We start from the raw sequence: 18,847 nt of genomic DNA on the forward strand, positions 1-18,847 counted from the left end.
CAACGCGTCGCTGCGCGTGTTTCGGTGTCTCTGCTACCCCAACATCACAGCCACTACCCCGCACAAACTCGCTTTGCGCTCTGCAGCTTGTGTCTTCCCCGGCTATTCCTCCGAGCACATGGGATACCGCTGCCTCGATCGCACAAACAACCGCGTTCTCGTCTCACGCCATGTCGTCTTCGACGAGACCCACTTCCCCTTCTCCCACGCTACCACTGAACCCACACCTCCTAACGATGAAACTGATCAGCTACCCCTGCCAGTCGTCCCACGCCGGCCTGGCTCGCAGCGATCCCGACCATGCCCTACCACTTCCCCACCTCCTATCACGGTCGCAAGACTGCCCAGCTCTCCGATCGTCACCATGACCCACACACACCACCCAGCTCTCTGGTAGCTGCTGACTCTCCTACGTTCACCGCGTCGCCGGACTCCGCACCTTCCGTGAACTCCAGTCCCGCCAATGCTCCAACAGCAACCCCAGCACACCGTTGCCTGCTCGCGCCTCCCACGTGCCCACACATGCTATGATCACCCGTGGGCGCGCCGGCAAGTTCCTTCCCAACCCCAAATATGTTGAAGCAAACATTGCTTCTGCCGTCTCCACCATCTCACCCGTGCCCAAGTCCGTGTCCGCCGCGCTTCGTGATATCCATTGGCTAACCGCTATGCAGGATGAATACACCGCGCTCATGGAGAACAGGACATGGATGCTCGTGCCTCGGCCCAGGGGTGCCAACATTGTCACGGGAAAATGGTTCTCCAGGCATAAGCTCAAAGCTGATGGATCCCTGGATCGCTACAAGGCAAGATGGGTAGTCCGCGGGTTCTCGCAACGCCCTGGTCTGGACTTTAATAAGACATTCTCGCCAGTGGTCAAAGAAGCTACCATCCGTGCTGTCCTCACCGTCGCCGCCGCGCGCGACTGGCCCATGCAACAAAAGATTTCAGAGAAGAATCAAATATTGTTCATAGATAGACAGGATCATAAACCCACAATTCATTGGATATCGACAAACACACACCAAAAAGAGTTACATCGAATAGATCTCCAACAAGATCGAGGAGAACTTTGTATTGAGATTCAAAGAGAGAGAAGAAGCCATCTAGCTACTAACTATGGACCTGAAGGTCTGAATTAAACTAGTCACACATCAATGGAGGGGCCATGGAGTTGATGTAGAGGACCTCTGTGATCAATGCCCCCTCCGGCGAAGCTCCGAAAAAGACCCCAATATGGGATCTCTTGGTTACAGAAGGTTGCGGCGGTGGAAATAGGGTTTCGTGGTGCTCCTGGATGTTCTCAGAGTATGTGAACATATATAGGAGGAAGAAGTAGTTTGGTTGAGCCATGAGGGGCCCACGAGAGGGGAGGGCGCGCACAGGGGGGTAGCCGCGCCCCCTGCCTCGTGGACGCATCATTCTTTTCTTGACGTCCACTCCAAGTCCTATGGATCATGTTTGTTCCAAAAATCACACTCCCGAAAGTTTCATTCCGTTTGGACTCCATTTGATATTCTTTTTCTACGAGACACTGAAATAGGCAAAAAAAACAGCAATTTGCACTGTGCCTTGGGTTAATAGGTTAGTCCAAAAATAATATAAGTGTAAAATAAAGAGCATTAACATCCAAAACAAATAATATAATAGCATGGAACAATAAAAAATTATAGATACGTTGGAGACGTATCAAGTATCCCCAAGCTTAATTCCTGCTCGTCCTCGAGTAGGTAAATGATAAAAACAGAATTTTTGATGTGGAGCCGCGCCAGCTTCTTCCTCTCCCAACAGAAGTATCCTGATGAGCTATTGGATCGTGCCAACATGACCGCTTGCAAGCCCGTGTCAACACCAGTGGACACGCACTCGAAGATGTCCGCCGCCGTGGGCGCGCCCGTCCGCGACGCCTCGGAGTACCGTAGCCTGGTGGGTGCGCTCCAGTACATCACTCTCACGCACCCTGACCTCGCCTACGTGCTCCAGCAAGCTTGCCTCTTCATGCACGACCCGCGCGAGTAGCACCACTCCCTCGTCAAACGGATCCTGCGCTACCTGCACGGCACGTCGACGCACGGGCTCCATCTGCACCGCTCTACTTCACTCGACCTGGTGGCCTACACCGACGCCGACTGGGCCGGGTGCCCTGATACGCGCCGCTCCACGTCTGGCTACGCCGTCTTCCTCGGCAACTCGCTCGTCTCCTGGTCTTCGAAGTGCCAACCGACCGTCTCCCGCTCCAGTGCGGAGGCGGAGTACCGCGCCGTCGCCAACGCCGTTGCAGAATGCTGCTGGCTGCGCCAGCATCTCGGTGAACTGTGCGTGCCTCTGCCCACAGCCACGGTGACCTACTGCGACAATATCTCCTCTGTTTACATGGCTGGCAACCCAGTGCATCACCGGCGCACCAAACACATCGAGCTCGACATCCATTTTGTTCGCGAGAAGGTTCTTGTGGGCCAACTGCGCGTTCTCCATGTCTCGACCACGCAGCAGTTCGCCGACATCCTGACGAAGGGCCTCCTGACGCCGGCGTTCCAAGAATTCCGTTCCATCCTGTGCATCCGGCCACCCGATGCTCAGAGTATGGCGGGGTGTTGACTATAACGTCTCTAGTCTAGCACTCCTGCACGTACTCGTGCATGCCCACGTTGTAGCACCACCTCGCGCACCTCGCGCCTCATGTAACTGCGCTCGGCGCCCCCTCTGTAACCCGGCTATATTAGCCTGAGTAATACACTCGAGAGCACCCAAGGTGCATTCTCTCATTCCTCTCCTCGTCTACACTTCTATATGCTCACAGACAAACAGGAGGTGCGCATCTAAAACTTGTCAAATATTGTGTCTACATTTTCAGGCATCGCTATCCTTATAGTAATACAAACAATAAATTCAGATCATTGCTTGGAAAAAAATTAGAATAAGAAAATAGACAAAAAGGAACTCTCTACAGTCTGAAGCATGAAGTAATAATATAGCCTGCATGTGTACAATTCTGAAATAGTGGAAGAACAATTACACTGCTTGATTTCTGAACTCCCTACAACCTGCTCTAATGCTATTATTACAGAACCCCATGGTTGTGCATTTTTTAAATAAAATTGTAGGGCAACATAGCATCGAGAACAATTACTAAGTGAAACGATGGGTAATTTTATTATTATTCAGGATCATTTCAATGCTCGGTCGAGGCTTCTCTTTCTGCTCCATGCTCCCTTGTAAACTGAAGGTATGCATCTCTGATTGTGTGCATCTCCACCACTGCATCTCTCGTCAATGCTCGTTCTCGAGGTTGTTGCTTTGAGCAGGATATACCAAGCCTCAAGACCGAGACCAAGCACTGCTGTATCCTAATACTTGTAGTGCTATCATGTCATCCATTGTGCAGCCACATTGTGGGGTCAGCTATCTCCAAGGTTCTGTCTGGGAGAGCATCCTCAACAAACCTGTGCAGATCCAATGAATCTCTAAATGTGTCTTCTGTTGGGCTCCTTCCTGTAAACATCTCGAGCAGCAATATGCCAAGACTATAAATGTCACCAGCTGTTGAGACTGTAGAACATTCTCCGTACTCTTCAATTTTGCAATGTCTTGTGGTTAACATGCCATATTCGACTGAAAAGTAAAATGGAAAGTTAGAAAAGTTCCCATCACCTGGAGCAACATAGCCTATGGAACCTCTAATTCCAGTTGAGCTATATGAAGTTTGCACCCCTTCTCTTGTATTTTCTTGAAGGATCTTTGATATGCCAAAGTCTCCAACTCGTGCGCTCATATCTTCAGCAAGAAGAATGTTGCTTGGCTTAAGATCACAATGTATTACCAATGGTTGACAGTGGTTGTGCAGATATTCTACTGCATCCACAACATTCACAGCCATATCTAGCCTCTGGGCAAGGCTTAGCGTGTTGTTTGTAGTGGGTTCTTGAGACTGATGAAGCCAACCATCCAAGTTACCATTGGGCATGAACTCATAAATCAATGCCTTGAACACTTGACCTTGGTGGTTGACGCTTGAACAAGAAGTAATGATCTTAATGAGACAACGGTGTCGTATTCTTCTCATGGCCTCACATTCAACCTCAAAACTCTTGGAATACCTAGATTGACCAAGGTTAAACACCTTGATAGCCAATGCTCTTTCTTCAGTGTCCAAAACACACTTATACACTGCACCATAACTTCCTCTCCCAAGCAAGTTGGCTTCTGAAAATTTGTTAGTTCCCCTTAATAATGCAACATATGAGATTCTCTTATGATGATGATCACCAACTAAATTTTGTGCTAATGTCTTGTGGCCTGGGTTGAGATTCTTGCAGAGTACCCAAACAAGAAGAATAACTGAAAGTGTGAAAAAGATTGCTCCAGTTGTCATGGCCTCACATTCAACCTCAAACACTACCGGAATCGCACCCTATGCCGACGGCCAGGGCCGTCGGCATAGCCCTGAACGGCCGTCGGGACAGGCCTATGCCGACGGCCCCCGTCGGCATAGGGCCGTCGGCAAAATATCCGTCGGCGTAGCCAGGAACGTCGTCGGCATAGAAAGCCCGTCGGCATAAGACCTATCCCGACGGTGTCCGTACATCTATGCCGACGGCCACGGCCGTCGGCAACGTTATCGCCTAACGGCGGCCGCCGTCAAGTCTGCCCAATGACTTGTCTCCACGTGGCACCCCTATGCCGACGGCCTAGCCGTCGGCTTAGTCGAAAACTGTGCCGACGGCTAGACCGTCGGCATAGATGTGCCGCGTGCCGACCAGTCGCTGCTCGTGGGCCAGGGCTATGCCGACGGCCCAGCCGTCGGCATAGTTTGAAATTAAGCCGACGGCCAGTCCGTCGGCATAGTCCTTCAAACAGAGATCCCGGTTGCTGACACGTGGGCACCTATGCCGACGGCCTGGCCGTCGGCACAGTTTTAAACTAAGCCGACGGCTAGGCCGTCGGCATAGGTGCCCACGTGTCAGCAACTGGGAGCTCACGCTGGCCCTATGCCGACGGCCTAGCCGTCGGCATAGTTTGCTTTTGCTTTTTTTTCTTTTTTCTGTTTGTTTTCAGATCAATTCAATTCAAATAGCAGCACATATCAGCAGATATATATGATGGGATAGACATATAGAACACAACGGGATATCATCCGGCACCATCACAACAATATATGCATAAGCATCATCACACACAAGTCTCTAAATGAACATCATCACAACCAACATAAGCATAAGCATATAGAGTGGTCGGGCTCCATGTCTCCGGAGTGCTGTGAAGACGACCGCCAACGGTAGATCCACCTGTTCCCTGCATGTTGAAAAGACATATGCACGGGATCTATGACTGTGTTGAAAGGCATGACATGCTTTGGGTGAATAGATTGGGGATGAACTAACCGGCGAGGGGCCAGCGTTCTGTGCCACAAACTCCTCAAAGCTCATCAGCACTGGTTGTGCTGGAGGGCATTGTGCTGTAGGGAACTGAGGACACCTGCCGGCCGCCATATCTTGAAAAGCCTGCTGCATCTGGCTATCCCTCTGCACTTGGTGTTCATAAAGCCTCTGATGCCACGCCATGGTCTCCTGGCGTGTGTACTCCATGTAGGCCTACGGTATGACATGATGGAACTCATAAAACTACTAAATGCGGAAAATGAAGTGAGAAATGAAGATAAGAGGGAAAATACTTACAGATTGTTGCTCCTGAAAGAGGGACTGTGTACTAGTCACTGGCTGGCTCGTGCGCTGGCTCAGGCTCGGGTCGATCCGACGAAGCTGTGTGTAGGAAATACTAGGAGTGATCACAGCATCGAGAACCGCATCCCGACCGTGCTCCTTGGGCCCCATCCTCACCACCGCCATGTCGTCCAGAGGCGCCACAATGGGGTCAGGTGTGTCAGGATGTAACTCCAAATATGCTTCGGAGTAGGTCTTCTTCCTCCCTGCGGTCTTCTTGCCGTAGTACTTGGGCTCGCCAGGCTTGGGGTCCTTCCGCGTATGGGCGATCTCCCACGCCTGCATGTGTGAGAGCGGCCGCTTTAGTTTCTCCTCCTGCACCACCAAACAGAGGTTAGTCATACATAAGAAAGTGATGGTAAATAGAAGAAGAAGAATGTTTAATGGGGTGAGTCATACATTAACTGCCTTGTGGAGATAGTGGTTTCGGTTTCCCTCAGCATGTACTCCCTCCGTCCCTCGGTTAGCCTTATTTTGGGTTCTCATAGCCGCCCAGGCTCCAGCCTCATCACACCAAAGATCCACCAATGCCGCCCAGGACTCGTCTTTTCCATAACACCAATTTGGACACACCTACATAATAAAAGCATAATGGCATGTAGGTGTGTCCAAATTGGTGTTATGGAAGCATAAAGCATAATGTACCACAAGGTAATGAAAGCATAATGAAAAATCTTTTATACTTACCGCCAAGAACTCGGGCCTCTCCAAGGTAATGCCCATCCTCCGCGCTTCTTCCTTGGTCATCTTCACACCAAGATAGTCGTGGTAGTATGTGGAGATGGCCACATAGCGCACCTCGTACTGCATCTGGCGGGCCTTCTTCTTGCATTGGCGCAGCACGATCTGGTCCGCTCTAGCCCTGTGCTCCGGAAGAACTCGATAGAATTTCTACAATCATGCATGAAACAAGAATGGGAGAAGCCATGAGTTAAATCATTCATGAAACTAGAATGGACTTGTGCTTCTGAAGAGAACTCACCCAGAAAGTAGTGATCACGGCCTTGGCATGGGTCTCATGGTCCGCGTGGCGGGCCGCTTCCCAGTGGTCCCAGCTCGTGGCCAAAACCCGACGGTCCGGCTGGATCAGGACAGTACAACCCCGGCCAATATAACTTCAACAATACGGTGATGAGGCCGTTGGGAATACGGACCCCTTTAGAATATATCCAGTTGCTGCAAAAGAATGAACTATTAGCATGTGACAAGAAAAATAAATAACAACCGGAATAAGCATGTGACAAGCAACATAATGAACCACTTACTCTTTTCCCGTGGGCTCAATGAGCCACTTCTGCTCCTCAGTAGCAGGAACCTGCTTTGGTAGCTTTGCGTTGCCACGCAGCCACCCCTTCGTGTCAACCCCCTTCCCGTCACCACCATCATCCCCGCCACCACCCTCCTCCTCGCCTGCCTCCCGCTCCCCAACCTCCTCCTCCTCCTCCTCCTCCTCCTCCTCCTCGCCTGCCTCCTCCTCCACCTCCTCCTCCTCCTCCTCCTCCTCCTCCCTAGAGTGTATCTCACTAGAGGAGGGTACCTCACTAGAGGAGGGCCTCGAAGACAACACCCCTAAGTCGGTGAGGGTGCGTTGTTTCTGGCCGCGACCCCCTGTAGTGGCTCTCCCCCCAGCACCTCGTCCTCTAGAGGCTCTCCCCCCGCCCCCTCCTCCTCTAGGGGCACCTCTCCCTCGACCTCCCTGTGAGGAGTCATCATCAAGTAGCCGAGGGGGAGGATTACGTGCTCGACCACTCCGACTAGGCAGACCGATGACCTTGCGTAGGAAACCCACGCCGACGGCCTTCCCCTTGCCCATGTTCCACTAACCTGCATTGAAAAGAGAAAAAGCAATTAGTAAATTAATGAAATGAAGGAAAAGGCATGATAATAAACACACTAATAAAAATGCATAAAAAGGCATATTCCTAAACTATAGAAAAAAATACTTGAAACGTACATCTGCTAGAACCCATATGAATCATCACTGTTGTAACCTCTTTCTCGGTCCGTCTCATCATCACTATCAATCATATCATCTTCGTTGTCCAAAGGAGGTGGAGGCTCTTCAACGTCGTCAGCGTCTTCGTTTAACTTTTCTAGCATAAGTATGTCATTTTCATTGACAATGGTCTCACCATCATTCCGTGCATCGTCGATGTTTGGGTCCACATCATCATCACCCAATGGTCTAGCGTCATCGTTTCTAACCACATCATCATCATCATCAGGTTGATCTTGATAGAACACTCCCTCGTATGTCATGGGGTTAATGTTGCAGTAATCGTCTTCATTTGGGTCTGGTAGCTTACCATGTGGCGACACCTTGAACACAACTTCCCAACCCTTTAGATACACTTTCTGGCATGGGTAAGGCAGATAATATACTTGTGTAGCTTGGGTAGCCGCAATGAAGAGATCGGCTCCGGCATAGACGGTTGATGGTTTAACTTCGACCAAACCAATGGAAGGCGTATGTTTTACCCCCTCCCGCGGATCGAACCATCGGCATTTGAACACAGGCAGACTTAGGGTCTCACGCCCCTGGCGGAATTTAACCTCGTATATATTTTGTACCCTTCCGTAGTAGTCTACTGAATTTTGACCGGGGGTGTACACTCCAGTATTTATAGTTTTGGGATCGGGGTGGCTTTTTTGGTGCTCCTCTGTATGGAAGCGATACCCATTCACATCATACTTTTTACATGTCATGACGGCAGGGTCAAAACCCATGGAAACCCATCTCAATTCATCATCCATAGATATGTTCGGATCTTTTCCCTACAAGTATAATGGAAATTGTTGCGTGCATTAGTTCGGTTAACTAATAAATGTTGAAGTAGGTATTTAATAGGGGAGTGTGGAAAATTACTTTGTCCATGAACCAAGCAACAAAATTTTTACGTCCAGGGTTTCCATGACGGAGAAGAGTAAGTGCCTCCGCCTCAGTAGGAGGATTCACTCCCGTCCATTCCTCTTGAACGAAATCACTAAAAAAAGATAAGCGGTGTTAGACCGGGACTAAGTGAACATGAAACATGATGATGTGGAAGACATAAAGGAATGGTGTAGTGGTATTACCTCATCCACACTTCCTCAACTTCCTTGATGCTGTGCAAGATATAGAACATGAGGTCCTCCCACTCTTGTCGTGGCATGTTATAAGATTTCGAGGCCCCAGCCCTCCCACCTTGCGCGTTGAATAGATCGAGTCTGGGTTGATATTTGGGCTCTTCTATATTGTATCGAGGCACCTTGTTATGCAGATGGGGAACGTGGTCTGGATAGTATGATGTCCTGAGGTCTGACACCTCCTCTAGGATAACTGCCTCAGCTATGGAAGCTTCAATCTTAGCTTTGTTTCCACATTTCCGTCGGAGATGCTTGTTCTGCCTCTCAGGGCCATACTGCCAGCGATTTTGCACAGGGCCCCCCAACAATACCTCGTTCGCGAGGTGCAAAATGAGATGTGTCATCGGAGTAAAGAAGCCTGGCGGAAAGATCTTCTCTAGCTTGACTATCAACTCCGGTGCCTTGTTATGCAATTTTTCAATCACCTCTTTACTTACTTCTTTAGCACAGAGCATGCGAAAGAAATGGCTAAGCTCGGCAAGCACTCGCCAGACATGCTCGGGGACATAGCCTCGAACCATCACCGGCATTATCCGCTCAATCCATACATGGTAGTCATGACTCTTCAGGCCGGTCACTTTGCCCGTTGAAAGATTGACTCCCTTACTTATATTCGATGCATAACCATCGGTGAACTTCAAAATTTGTTTCAGCCAGATAAGCACTTCTTTTTTTTCTGGCGGTTTAAGGACAAAGTCAGCATCTGGCTTGAACCAGTTTTTTCGACCGCCTGTGGGAGGCTTCATGTTCAAGCGTGGTCTATCACAAATTCTCTGTTGATCGGCTCTAGCTTTTACGTTATCCTTCGTCTTATCAGGAATGTTGAGGATCGTGTGGAAAAGGGACTCTGCCACATTCTTTTCGGTGTGCATCACATCAATATTGTAAGGAAGTTTGAGGTCCTTGAAATAGCGAAGCTGCGAGAAGGGGGTAATGTGCGTCCAGTTGGGCGTCTCACCATATCCCTCGAAGCCTTTGGCTTTGGCTTTGCCTTTGCCTTTGACTTTAGGCTTGAGAGCTTTTAGCTGAGCAAGAACATCTGCCCCCGAAAATGTTGGAATCTCGGTTACTTCACGAACAACCCGGCCTTTCGTGAAGTTCTTCTTGTCTTCCCTGTCTAGATGGTCTGGAGGGAGGAACTGTCGATGCAGGTCAAAGGCTACATACTTGCCACCCTTACTCAGCCAAATCATTCGCAGAGCCTGCATGCACACTGGGCATGGCATCTTACCAGTTGTACACCATCCGCAGAATAGAGCATACCCGGGAAAGTCATGCATGCAATAGTGCAACCAAACTTTCATCAAGAAATTTCTCTGCAGATCCCAGTCGTATGTCAACCTCGGAAAGTACCAAGAATGGTGCAAAGCATCCACAAGCGGCTGCATAAACACACCCAATTGCTTCCCCGGGTAGTCAGGCCCCGGAATGATGAGCGACAAGAACATGGTCTTCCGTTGCATTAGGGCACCGGGAGGAAGATTGAGCGGAATTACAAACACAGGCCAGCAGCTGTATGGATTGGACGACATACCATATGGATTCAACCCATCACCTGATATGGCTATTCTGACATTCCTAGCCTCGGCTGCTTCCTCGGGGTATTCTTCATCGAATGACTTCCATGCTTCCCCTCCCGATGGATGTATGATTTTTTTTGGATTGTACCTTATACCTTCCTTGTGCCACTTCATCATTTTGGCAGACTCCTTCGTGATGAAAAGGCGCTGCAGTCTTTTTATAAAATCAAGATAGCGAAGAACCTTAACGAGGATGGTTAGCTGCTTTTTCTCACCATCCTCACCGACCACCTCAATGTACCGAGACGAACCGCACTTCCTACTGTACTTGTCATCTGCATACTCGTGCCTAAACAAAAGGCAATTCTTCGGGCAAACATCTATTTTCTCATAATCCATAGAGAGTGCCTTCATGATTTTCTTTGTATCGTACATGCTTTTCGGCAGTTCATGACCCTCAGGGAGGCTGTTAGCCCATACTCCCAGGAATGCTTCGAAGCATTTCTGGCTACAGCCGTACTCATCCTTGACTGCAATCAGTTGCGAGATGGCATCCAGCTGAGATATTTTCGCACCCGCATAAAGAGGTTTCTTCGACGAGGCCAAGACCTCCAAGAAGGCCTTTGCGGTTGCCTCCGGCTCCTCCGGTTCATTCTCTGAAGGTGTCGCATTTTCCGTTTCTGCAACAATGACATCATCTATCATCTCCCTGACCCCGTCGTCCTCATATCCATCGATGCGTTGTCGCATCACCTCCTCTCTACCACGGTCCTGCTCGGCTATGTTTATCGGCGGCATGTCAAAGTTTGGCATATATCCGTGCGTGCGAAGGTGCTCACTCATGTCCGTCTGATTTCTACGGTGACGTCTGGCACATCTCGCACAGGGGCATGGTGGGATAATTCTCATTGGACGACGGAATATCTCCTTTAAATACACATCGGTTTTCGCGATCCACTCTGATGTTACTCGATTCCGACGGATAAAACCACTGTACATCCACTGATTATCTGCCATCCTCTGCTTTTCTGCAACCCACACAACATAATTAAGGATTCACTTAAATTAATCACATCAAATTTTTAGTTTCTACCGCGTTTAATCCACCTACATCTCTAATAGGTAAAGATGGGTCCTAATCCCACCCCAGGATGTGTAGATTGAGTACGTTCTCCATTCTACCCCATTCCGAGACAAAATTTCGGCAGCACCTCCCCGCTGTTCTCCAGATACACGTCTCGGCAAATAGCCGATAGAATGTGCTCCGGAGAACAATGGGGAGGCGCCGCCGAAATCCTATCTCGGAACGGGGTAGAACATGGAGAACATACCCAATCTACACATCCTCGGGCTGTCCGTGGAAAACGCTGGACAATCCGAAAGAGCTGCTGTGATAAATATGCAATTGAATGCATATTTATCCATGCAACCCTTTCGGACGGGAGACGCCTAGGTTACGTCAGTTGACTTGAGAATGAAATCTAGTGATATGAAAAAATGGAGGAGATGGACTTATAGCTCACCCTCGGCTGTAGAGGAAGTAGTCGAACAGCAGAGGGATGCTCAGGGGGACCAATGAGTCAGACAACGGTCACTCTGATGAAATGCGACACCACAACGCCTGCAAATTCCACCGAAAGAACAACTTAGATCATCACATCTCAGTAAAGTGTCAAACTTTTGTCTTCTATTTTTTTAGCAAGATCATCATGAGTATCATTTTTTAGCAAGATCATCACATCTTAGTAAGTCTCAAAATTTTGTCTTCAATTATTTTATCAAGATCATTATGAGTATCAAAAAAATAACAAGATCATCACATCTCAGTCAAGTGTCAAATTTTGTCCAACATCCATCCATCCATTCATCTATCATTAACTTTACCAACATACATGACAAACAAAGTTTCTAAAAAAATTCACCGACATTCCATCCATCCACCATCTATGATTCTAACAACATCCATGAATCCATCTAAGAAAAATTTATCCATACATCCATCCACCTAAAAACAGTAGCAAGAAGAAGGAAAAACATACAAAAAATCTATTTATCTAACTATCTATCCATACATTCATCTAGCAGCACAGCAGCGGCAGGGGAGCAACGGCAGCAGCGGGGGGAGCGGCATGATGACAGGGGAGCTCACGGAGGGGGCAGGGGACGTGGTGGCGGAGGTGGTGTCGGAGGGGCCGGCAACGGGTGGCGGAGCGTGGGCGGATGGGGGCTCCCCGGTGCTCACCAGCAGCAGAGGAGGGCCGGGAAGGGGCCGTCGGACCGCCGGCGCAGTCGGGGAGGAGGCGGCCGCAGCCGGGGATGGGCCGCCGGGCAGTGCGGCGGCGGTGGGGGAGGGGATGGGGGCGGCGCGGGCAGTGGGGTCGGTGCGGCGGTGTTGGGGGAGGGGATGGGGGCGGCGCGGGCAGTGGGGGGCGGCGTGGCGGCGGTGGGGGATGGTATGGGGGCGGGGGCGGGGCAGCGCCCCAGTTGGGGGAGGGGATGGTGGTGGCGGCGCGGGTGGGGATCGGGGTCGGGCGGGGGGGGGGAGACGGTGCGGGGGAGGAAGAATGAGTGGAGGGGGTGGGTGCGGCTGTGGATAAGGTCAGCCTATGCCGACGGCTTAGCCGTCGGCATAGATGGACATGCCACGTGTCAATCTATGCCGACGGCTAAGCCGTCGGCATAGGTACTTTGCATATTTTTTTTATTACGGCAACTTTTTTATTTTTTTATTACGGCATATTTGTGAGCTCCGGTATTCATTAGACTTGTGCTAAGAAAATGGACAATTACGGTGAAACATTCAGTTACCGGCCCGGTGCCCGGGTGTAAGCTGTGGTAGCCGTTTCCCCCCTCCAAGACATGGCCCGGTCCCGTGAGGGGGGCCACGCCCCGGAGACGCGTCCCGCCTCTTCGGACATGCCACCACACCACCCCGCATGTATGAGGGCCCGGTGCGACGCTCCGGTGGCATTGCTACCCCCAGTGCCCCCGTCCCGCCTAACCCTGTAGCGTTTGACCACGGGATCTACCCCTTTGACTTTGCACGGACGGGCTTTGACCAGTGGACCTCCCCACCCGGTTGTGTTAGGTCAGCCCATAGGAACACTTTGGAGCAACATCCGGGGCAGACCCACAGCAAGATCTAGCCGTTTGTATATATATGCATATCAAATGCACAGTTGGACGTATGATGGCGAATCCGAATGATTTGTATTTAGTCGATGAACTGGTAGATGTATGCAGTCGATGAACTGGTAGATGTATGTAGTCGATGAACTTAAAGACTTATGCAGGGAAGGCGAGAGGTGGGCTATATATAGGGTCGTCTGGCTCACAAAGTGATTGTGGTAGTTTCGATCCAACGACTCACATGAGCTAGGAAGAAACACACCCTTGATCCAACGACTCGCAAGAGCTAGAAAGAAACACACGATCCGTGTGATTCTTCCTGATTGGTGGGATGCACATTAGTACCCACTCCGGACTACGAAACCCTGATACTCGGAAAGAGTTTGTCCAGTTTGTACACGAAGTGTGTCCAGTTTTTGCCGTGACCCTCTCTACTCTTTCGCGCATCCCCCCTCTAAGTGACGACTGCTCTACCTTCCGTGGAGGGGGGCCACACCATGGAGCCCCAAGACGGGCGTCTACGCATGCCAGAACACTTTCACACATGCATCGGGACCCGTGCGATGTTTCGGTGGCATAGCGACACCCCGAAGGCCACCCCAAATCCCCGTTGACCAGTAGATCTAGCCGTTTGACTTTCGCTGGACGGGCTTTGACCGGTGGACTCTTCCACCTGGTTGCGATAGGTCAGCCCATAGCAACATCCCCGAACACGGTCTGGACCCAACCCAACACTAAATTCCCTCTGGTTCCACCGCACCCGCACCATCCCCCCCTCTAAGTGACGGCTGCTCTGCCTTCCGTGGAGGGGGGCCACACCACGGAGCCCCAAGACGGGCGTCTATGCATGCCAGAACACTTTCACACATGCATCGGGACCCGTTCGATGTTTTGGTGGCATAGCTACACCCCGAAGGCCACCCCGAATCCGAGTTGACCAGTAGATCTAGCCCTTTGACTTTCGCCGGATGGGCTTTGACCGGTGGACTCTTCCACCTGGTTGCGATAAGTCAGCCCGTAGGAGCATCCCCGAACACGGTCTGGACCCAACCCAACACTAGATTCCCTCCGGTTCCACCGCACCCGCACCATCCCCCCCCTCTAATTGACGGCTGCTCTGCCTTCCGTGGAGGGGGGGCACACCACAGAGCCCCAAGACGGGCGTCTACACATGCCAGAACACTTTCACACATGCATCGGGACCCGTGCGATGTTTCGGTGGCATAGCTAGACCCCGAAGGCCACCCCGAATCCCAGTTAACCAGTAGATCTAGCCCTTTGACTTTCGTCGGACGGGCTTTGACTGGTGGACTCTTCCACCTGGTTGCGATAGGTCAGCCCATAGTAACATCCCCGAACACGGTCTGGACCCAACCCAACACTAGATTCCCTCCGGTTCCACCGCACCCGCACCATCCCCCCCTCTAATTGACGGCTGCTCTGCCTTCCGTGGAGGGGGGCCACACCACGGAGCCCCAAGACGGGTGTCTACGCATGCCAGAACACTTTCACACATGCATCGCGACCCATGCGATGTTTCGGTGGCATTGCTACACCCCGAAGGCCATCCCGAATCCCAGTTGACCAGTAGATCTAGCCCTTTGACTTTCGCCGGACGGGCTTATATAACCGTAGGAGGGCCACCGCAACACCTGGCGGCATTGCTACCCCCAGGTACCCCGTCCCGTCTAACCCTGACACAGACGACCGCCGGGTCTATCCCTTTGACTTTCGCTGGACGTAGTTTGACCGGTGGACCTTTTCACCTTGTTGTCATAGCGCAGCCATAGGTACACCCCCAACACAGTCCCGGCACAACCCACCCCAAGATTCCCTCTGCGTCGGCCCGACGTGGCATTTTCACCCCCCCCCCCCGGGGCACGGCGGCATCGACGCCCGTGAGGGGGGAGGGGGCACACCCCGGAGCCGCGTGCCTGCGCCTGCCACCACGTTTCCACAACCGTAGGAGGTCCCACCGCAACACCTGGCGGCATTGCTACACCCCACAGGTACCCGGCCCGTCCCGTCTAACCTCTCCGTGACACGACGGAAGAAGGCCCGTGTGGGGGGCAATCGATATATGTTTTCTGTACATTTAAGTTAATGAAATTAGTATTGGAAAAAAATAAAAAATAATAAGAGAAAATACAAAAAATATAAAAATATTAATAGAAACCTATGCCTTCGGCATAGCTACGGCCACGGAACGGTAGAGCCCTGGATCGATGATGTGGCGTAGGGCGGAGATCAATGACGTGGCAAAAACCATGGGCCAGGCCTATGCCGACGGCCTAGCCGTCGGCATAGAAATGCCACCCCACGGGACCGGCGACCGACGCGGATCGATGACGTGGCGGCGCGGCGGATCGATGACGTCGGTGTAGCTATGCCGACGACTAGGCCGTCGGCGTAGCTATGCCGACGGCCACCGTTAGCCCGTCGCCGTAGCCTGACGCCGTCAAACTACCGTCGCCGCCCGGGTAGACGGGCCCACGTGATATGGCGACGGCCTGCTCTATGCCGACGGCCCCCGTCGGTATATCCGGAGAAACGCCGACGGCTTATCTATGCCGACGGCCCCCGTCGGCATAGATGGTTATACGCCGATGGCCTTTCTACGCCGACGGCTTTAGTTGGGCCATCGGGGTATGCCCATATATGCCAACGGGGGCCGTCGGCATAGATATGGCCGTCGGCAACTGCCAAAATTCTGGTAGTGAAAACTCTTGGAATACCTAGATTGACCAAGGTTAAACACCTTGATAGCCAATGCTCTTTCTTCAGTGTCCAAAACACACTTATACACTACACCATAACTTCCTCTCCCAAGCAAGTTGGTTTCTGAAAATTCGTTAGTTCCCCTCAATAATGCAACATATGAGATTCTCTTGTGATGATGATCACCAACTAAATTTTGTGCTAATGTCTTGTGGCCTGGGTTGAGATTCTTGCAGAGTACCCAAACAAGAAGAATAACTGAAAGTATGAAAAAGATTGCTCCAGTTGTCGCTAGTAAAATTACAAGAGACTTTGGCATCTTTATTTTGTTCTTGCTCGTGGGGCATGGAGCCAAATGAAGTAGAGGTGTACCACCACACAAATTGATGTTCCCGGCAATCGCTGCGTAAGTGATGTTTCTGAAAACACCTTCAATTGGCACCTCACCTTGCAAATTGTTGAAGGATACATCCAGTTCTGACAATGATGTCAAATTCTGTAGAACTATTGGGATCGGTCCTGAAAGGTTGTTGTGTGCTAGGTACAACCCATCCAGATTTCTAATATTGGCAAGAGCATGAGGAATATTACCAGAGAACTTATTCATGGTCAGGTTTAGTACACTGAACCCCTTAATATTTGTCAGTGCTTGAGGTATGCTTCCCTCAAACAAATTACTGTCTAATGATAGCCATTCCAACACAATGCAATTCTGAATACTGTTGGGTATCTTGCCAGACAATCGGTTTCCTGACAGAGTAAGTAGATTAAGGTTTATCAAGCTACCAACTTCACCAGGAATTGGTCCAGAAAAGGAATTGTACGACAAGTCCAAACACCAGGAAAGGTTGGGTAATTTTAAAATCACTCTTGGTATTGAGCCGTTAAGATGGTACTTCTTTGACAAATCAACTACGAAGAGGTTTCTCAAATTTCCCAAGCTTACTGGAATTGGCCCCTCCAAGTTGTTGTTACGTGCATTAACGATAATCAAACGTGAAAGGTTTCCTAGCATGGGCGGTATGAGGCCAGACAATCTATTGGTGTACAGGCTTAGATCGATCAAGTTCTCCAGCTTGCCAATGCTTTCTGGAATCACTCCAGATATGGAAGTATTTGCAATCATATGTCTGTAGGAATAACCCCAGAGCCCCATTGTGTGCTATATATAAGTCATGGAGAGTCATTGAGAGATTCACAATTGAACCCGGTAGCTGTCCTCCAAAAGAATTTGTGCCGAGTACCAATTGCTCCAGTCAGCTACAGTTTGCCAAAGAAGTGATGAATTCCCACCCTTTGTGGTCATTTGCTTCAAGTTTATTTTCAGCCAAGTTTAGTAATTGGAGAGCTCCATGCCTCCCCAATGTTGGAGGCACATACCCACTAAATCTATTTAAAGCGAGACTAACATGTCTGAGATTAGACATATTGGAAAGTGATGAAGGGAGGACCCCAGTGAAGTGATTAGAATTTAAGTTGAGAAATTCCAACTTGGGGAAATTGTTACCGATATCATCTGGAATGCTTCCGTCTAGCATATTAATTCCTACAAACAAGAATTCCAGCGATGACCAGTTGTAGAGAGAAGTTGGAAGCATAGCAGTGAGGAGGTTTCCAACTAGATTGAAATACTGCATGCTCTCGATGGTACCGAGACCTGGAGGGATCGAGCTAGTGAGTTGGTTACGGGAGAGGTCGAGTATCTCTAGATAGGACAGATTGGCCAGCGACGCTGGGATGGGCCCTATGAAGTGGTTGTTTCTCAACGTGATCAGTACCAAGTTTGTGAGCTTCTCACCGAGCTTAGCCGGGATGCGCCCACCAAGTGTGTTGTTGTCCAGTCTGATTTCAGTCAGGCTAACACATGAGGTTAGGTTTGCCGGCAACGTACCCGAGAAGAGTTGTCGTCTAAGTAAAGTCTCTGCAGGCGGCGGAGGCGGCCTAGGCTGGCCGGAATGTCCCCGTGAAGAGAGTTAAAGCTCAGGTCGAGCGTCCGCAGGAACGTTAGGTTCCCGATGGCCGGGGAGAGTGCTCCGGCGAGCCCAGCGCCAGTCAATCTCAGCGCCACCACCCGCGCCGGCCTGCGGTTGCAGGTCACGCCTTCCCAGCTGCAGAAGCCGCCGCTGGTGTTCCAGGAGGCCAGCAGCGAGCCGCGAGGGCTGAGCTGTGCTTTGAAAGTAAGCAGCGCGGCCTCATCGTCAGCGCTCGTACCAATGATCAACATGATGGCAACAAGTGAGTGTAGCAAGCTCATGGCTATGCGATGACGACCCATATTGTTGTGTCCCTCGTTGCATGCGCTCTTGGTTTGGTTTGCAAGTAGCATTTGCGTATGTGTTTCATATATATGCTAGCTTAGCTTAACTGGTCTAGTAATATTTCTGTCCGTCGTCAGCATAGCACTCAAATGCCCGCCTTGATTCAGAGTTTGCCATCTGTCAGCAACACAAAGGCTGTTACGTACCATGCAGACATATGCATATGATATGTCGGCGCGAGACTTGATCGTTTCAAAAGGTTGGTATCACCAGAAGTCAGTCAGTGCAGTCTTACAGTGTATGATGGCCAATACTAGTTTACAATGAGTCGGTCATAGGAGTCCTTGATGGTGATGGGCACCATTGCGGTCCGGGA

General features: G+C 50.6%; 1 pseudogene; it reads right to left on the minus strand.

Annotated features, from left to right (window-relative positions):
• Positions 1 to 3,172: 3,172 nt before the first annotated feature.
• Positions 3,173 to 18,522, minus strand: LOC147962937 (uncharacterized; annotated as a pseudogene).
• Between the last annotated feature and the right edge of the window lie 325 nt (positions 18,523 to 18,847).

The sequence above is a fragment of the Triticum urartu genome, chromosome 6A (genome assembly GCF_056163025.1).
Source record: "Triticum urartu cultivar PI428250 chromosome 6A, HENAU_Tu73, whole genome shotgun sequence".
In the NCBI taxonomy this organism is placed as follows: domain Eukaryota; kingdom Viridiplantae; phylum Streptophyta; class Magnoliopsida; order Poales; family Poaceae; genus Triticum; species Triticum urartu.